Genomic DNA, 5,680 nt, shown 5'->3' with positions numbered 1-5,680 from the left:
AGAAGATATAGTCTATACTGTCCAAATTAGAACTAAGTAAACTGCTTACCTCAAATTACCCTTTGCTAAACCCCATTCTCAAAAAAAGTACTAGTGTCTGTTTCCATAGCTGTACTTGATTACATTATATTTTTCAAAGAGTATTTGGTTCCCTTACTCCAAGATGAGTATCACTTTGCCATCATTTTCTACTCTCTTTGAATTACATAGTATTACAGCTTTGTTCCAAGTGTTCTCTGCAGTTCCTCTGTCTAATTTAATTTTTAAATACATCATGAAATATTTTATTATAGTCTAAATCCCTGCAATTTCCACTTTTCTTGTAGGCCACTGATTCCAGGTTTTTGGAGTCTAATCTTACCAAGCCTCCTTATCATCCCACCTACCTTTCTCATTTTAACAATGACAGTTATTTCCATGTAGAGGGAGGACAGTATAATGACGTACCAGTTTACAGAGAAAATGTATGCTCCAAAATGACCAACTGGCACTGGCAAGGTTCAGCTTTGAGGATATACTCCTTACCTGTGTACACTTAGCATACCTCTTGGTAGGCTGAAGTATGATAGGTGTGTACTGGATCTGACAGGACCAGTCTTGATAAAGAGATGCAGTCTCTCATCCGGACATCAGTCTATGAGATTTCAGAAAACCTAAATGGAAGCATGCATGAGAAGTCAGATCAATGCAAAAATAGTGAACATACATAGTCACCTGCCACACTAGTGATCACTACACCTTTTCCCAGGTGAAAAAGTGGTAGATAACCCCCTGTGAATCAATGTTTGGAGATCTCTGGTAAAGAAGACAGTTTTTTTTTTTTATTGTAATGAAGTATAGCTGCATTAAAAAAAAAAAAAAAAAAAAAAAACACATGAAGGACGGATACTTAATAATATGTTGAAAAAATGTAATATGCAAGTAATTCAACATCAGGAAACTCAGAAAAAGGAAAGCATCTCAACTTAAGTGTAGGTTTTAAACATAAAAGACCTGTTAACAACAGAAATGAGACAAGTTCTATGTCTTAGGCTATGTATTGGATCTGCAATTGCTCTACTTCATTTGTGTGTCTGAGTGCCATCTATTACAATGAATACACAAAAATAAAAGATTTAAACTCACTAATTTCCTGCATATATGTTTGGTTTTTTTTTTTTTGTTTTTTTTTTTTTTTGAGGTGAAGGTCTATATGTCAGAATTCAAAAATTCACCTTACTTCCTTACTTTGCCAGTAACTATGTTTTATTTGGATATCTCAGTTTGGAATTGTGTCTCTTCTTTGATTTTTCTTATCTAAAAAAAACCAGGAACGGATACAGTTCTTAGTGTTGAAAGGCCTTAATGCTTGAACAGCAATAGAACTAAAGTCAGTGTTAAGCATTATATTGGAGAAAGCACCTCTATCTGGAGTACCTTCTTAAGGTTATCCTTACACTGGAATTTTCTAAAGACTTGCAAATGTTTTTAAAAATGTACAAACAAGTAGCATAGATCACCAGAGAAAAAGAAAAATAAGGTGAACTTGGATCACGTTAAATTAATTATTTCTTTAGAGAGGGTGTTCTCAGCATTTGGAATGTGCTACCAGAGAAGATTGCAAACTTGAATGCAGAAGAGTGAACAGAGTTATAAAAGTGATGGATAAGTTTACTATCTATAGTAACATTGAATTTTGTGCATGTAAGCAAGTAGTAAAGAGATTTCATAGTAAAAAATATAAGTTGGTCACCTCATCTGCTGGTTGCACTCTTTCCTACTATGGAAACTTTCCTAGGTGCTCCTCTTTTTTCCCCCCCAGCCTGTATTTTGAAGCAGTAGGTTATCCAGTGCTTTCAAATGTATACTGAACTTGATAGATCAGCAATTGCAGTTATATCCATGTGAGTGAAGAACCCATCTAATAAAGTATCAAAAAAAAAAAAAAATGTTTCTAAATCAGTTGTGAACAAAAAAGCAAAAAGCTCCAGCTATGCTCCATTAGGCATTTAAAGTTTGAGGCTGGGCAATGGAAGTGTAATTTGCCACAGAGGGAACCCCATGATCTCTAGTGCTTTTCTAGCAACATGCATGTAATCAGACTGTGTTTTTCACTGGTATTAGCTTTTAGTTTTGCCCTTTGCTTTGCTTGATACAACTTCCCTTGGGAAAATTCCAGAGTATTTTTACTGTGGATGCGTTATATATAGTTAAGATCTACATCTGAGATGCAGATTCTATTTTAAAAGTCAATTAACTTTTGGGACAGATTTATTTCTTTGATACCAGTTTCTTGCATCTTCTAGGCAGACACTAAAATCCTCTTAAACTCAAGTGAAACTCATGGTTATGATACGTGGATAGACTCCACAACTCATTAAAGTCATAAAGTAGGTATGCTTTATTCAGTGCTGAGGCACATGGGGGATCGCTCCTCCAAAGGCATGTGCATCTCAGCGTCGTTTCCCTCCACATTTATCCTCTAAAGTTATACATATGCATGAGGTTACCCAACACGCCTATACATATTTATGTCCTATCCCCGCTTCGTAGTATAATGAGCTAAAAAGTCCTTTGCGCTTGTGCAGTGCCTCCTGGTGGTCGTGGGCGAGGGTCTCAAGATGAAGTAAATGACTCTTCCTCGAGCCTAAACTTTTCACCCCTGGTCGTTGCGCATGCTTCCTGGTGACTTGGTCATTGCCCAAACCACAGAGCCAGTTTCAGCCAGTCTGGATGCCCAAAGAATGGGAATCAAGTCACAGTCCCTGCCTCTTATCAATAGCCATATTCTTACATCCTGTTCTAGCACACACCATGAGTACGATAAGCATGAACAAGCAGTAACATTGTCAGGCAAGTGGCTTAACCTACCCCCCTGTACATTGGTTAACCCTTCGCATCTGTTAAAGGCATTGTCCTGAATAGAGATTGAAAAACTTTTTTCTTCAGCACTTCACTACTCAACAGCACAACATTACTCAAATAGATATGCCACAAACATCGCACATCCCATTTAAGCTCCCAGCCATGGCATAAGACCTAGTTTTACCCTGATTCATATTACATAGCCAGCCAAGCCAACCGCGGGGACAGAGACAGGATATACACTAGAGGAAAATTTGCCTTCTAGAAAGACTTTTTTTGAGTGCTGAGCCCGTCTGAATGGAGTGTCTTTGTGATGGTCAATAGACCCTTCTTGCGTGTGTCTCAAACCAACGCAACACAGGTAGCTGAGGGAGTCTGAGCGCCTGCTGAGGGGGGGCAGTGTGTCGGTGGTGGCGGGCGGGGCAGAGCAGGGACCACGCTTCAGGAAGGCGGGGGATGGTTTCCCGAGTTGTCTGCCCTGAGGGCGTGAACATCAACTACCCCGGCAAGAACCTGCCTGGAGACAGCGGCGCAGCACCTGCGGCTGCTCGGCAACGAGCTGCGCACCTCAGGACACAGCGGGAACGGAGTCTAGGGTTTACCAGAGACTTCTGCAACCGGCTTGGAACCTTCCAGAACAGCTCCTGGTGCGTGTGCACGCAGGAAATGAGTCTGAGCCTGTGGGAGGTGTCCGAGAGACCCTGACCCTATAAACAGGCAGCTGGCCGCTGCCAGCGATCCAAGGGGCATCACTGCTAACAAAAAAGGATTAACAAGTGAAAGGGCTATAACTTGCTGACAGAGAAGACATCACTGGATCTATGGTGAGTGAGTCTGTTGCTTTGTTTTCTTCTTCCTTTCTCCTTTTCTTCCTTTACTTTGTATCCTTTATAAGAATTAGATCTTGCCTAGGCAGTTCCTAGCACAAAAAGGAAGTTTACAATAAAACTGTTGTTTTTCCAGACTTTGGAGGGCCTGTGGTTTCTCCTGTGAACTGCACAGGTGAGAAGATCAGCTTCCCACACACCCACTGAGACAGATGGGACAGCCTTCCATCAACTCCCATCTGACACCTGTAGTGCCAGAATACAGAATATGCTGCTAGCGTGCAGGCTGTTGAGGGAAAGAGAGGTAAAGGACATTACTGAATGAAAATCTGAGTGAAGGACTGAATACACCTCTGAATTATGGCAGGTCTCTGTGATATTAATGAGCATAAATGTGATTAATAAGGAACATGTGTATGCCCCATGGCAAACATTGATCTGATACTTAAGCCTTTTTTTTTCTTTTCCCAACATTATCAAAACCAAAAAGTAGCTTAGTGTTTTATCTTTCATAACAGCGTTTTTATTTGAGAATTGTTTGAGGGGCTGTCGGAAGATAATGTATTCTGTTCTAGTTAAGCTCTTTCTGCCCTCAGTTGTTTCCTGTGGTGATAGTAGGTCATGTTTCCTGCCTGCTATTTTCTGTCCAGTTCAACCAGTGAGTTCCTATGTTCTCTGAGTATTATTAGGTAAGCCACGTGGAGCATGAATCAGAGACAGGGAATGTGTCAGGCAGAAGGAATTCCATGGCTTGATTCAAAGAAGAGAATAGTGATTGTCAGTGCATCTGCAACAAACCCGAAGTGTGGCCATCCTACCTGCCTGATGCACAGATAACAAATGAAGTATAAATTCAGATCCTTTATTCAGGTCTTTGTCCTAGATGTGTGAATATAACTTTTTTTTCTTAATTTTATGATACTTAACTGTGACTAGCCTATTTTTTATTTTATTTAGCCAACAATGTAATGAATTTCTGTACACCTTAATTGTCATAGAGATTCAAGTAAAAGAAGACATTTGGTAGTATTCATGGCCACCCTGAATGGATTGTAGCTATCCTATCAGTTCACTTTATTTCCTTGGAAGGAAAAAAAAAAAGTTCTTTAAATTGCTAGTTTATTGGATTAAACTTCATTTAGCTCCAGAATTTTAGGCCAAGTTGAGTAACCCACAGCTTTTGGACTGCAAGTAGACCTCTTTTTGCTTTCATTATCTTCTCTCTGTTCAGCATAAATAACTACCCCTTGATCAACCCAGATAATAAAAAACTGGTTACAGTTTTCTTGATAATATAGTTTTTTCAAGGCTAGGAATAGGAAATTGAAGTGCCAAATAGGAAATTGAAGCTTCAAAAAATGCGTTTTTAATATATGCTGTACTGTGTAAGCTTTCCTTCTCATTCTGTAATTGGTTTTCTTGGGACGTTCATTATGATCAATGTATTCACATTGCAGAAGTGAAGGTCTAGTTCAGCCTTGAAGCAGGAATAAAGTTTTGCTTTCAGCCATGAAATACATCACTTGTTCTGATCCATGTGTATTAGTCTGGCTTTTTGTTATTAAGTCTGTTGCGGAAGGGGCCAGTTCCTCAGTTGGCACTTCATTCTCAGTAGTAAAAGCCTGTAGCCAAGCAGTGGCGATTTCAGTTTCCTTAAAACTACAACATTTATTAATTGAATAAGCGCTAAATTCAAAGCGTCTGTTGTTGATCATGTTCTTGCAATGACTGTAACAAACTATTGGTTAGAGTTTTTCTGATGGTTGCAATAAATCAGAACATAACGAGAGGTGTATATCTCCTGGTGTGTTAATTCACGGCAAGTTATTGTCTTGCTGCAGCTGGGTTGTGATTTGTCAAGCTGCAGTGCAGCGGACAGTGACTGTGATCTGTACATGCTGGTTTTCAGCTGTTCTACAGAAAGGTCAGCAAAAAAAAACAGCAGCTGATGCTTGGAGATAACCAGTGTGGCCTTGCTGCCAAAAGGTCTGTAGTCTAACAAGAACTAC

The 5,680-nt window shown here is 39.6% G+C and overlaps 1 long non-coding RNA gene across 1 annotated transcript; it reads left to right on the top strand.

The window, feature by feature from the left end:
• The first annotated feature begins 3,370 nt into the window (after positions 1-3,370).
• On the top strand, positions 3,371-5,460 carry LOC136009276 (uncharacterized). The gene is made up of 2 exons (XR_010610456.1): positions 3,371-3,668; positions 3,808-5,460. It is a non-coding gene; the product is annotated as an uncharacterized LOC136009276 (long non-coding RNA).
• The last annotated feature ends 220 nt before the right edge of the window (positions 5,461-5,680 follow it).

The sequence above is a fragment of the Lathamus discolor genome, chromosome 2, assembly GCF_037157495.1.
Source record: "Lathamus discolor isolate bLatDis1 chromosome 2, bLatDis1.hap1, whole genome shotgun sequence".
Taxonomy (NCBI): Eukaryota; Metazoa; Chordata; class Aves; order Psittaciformes; family Psittacidae; genus Lathamus; species Lathamus discolor.
This window is presented reverse-complemented; position numbering and strand designations above follow the sequence as displayed.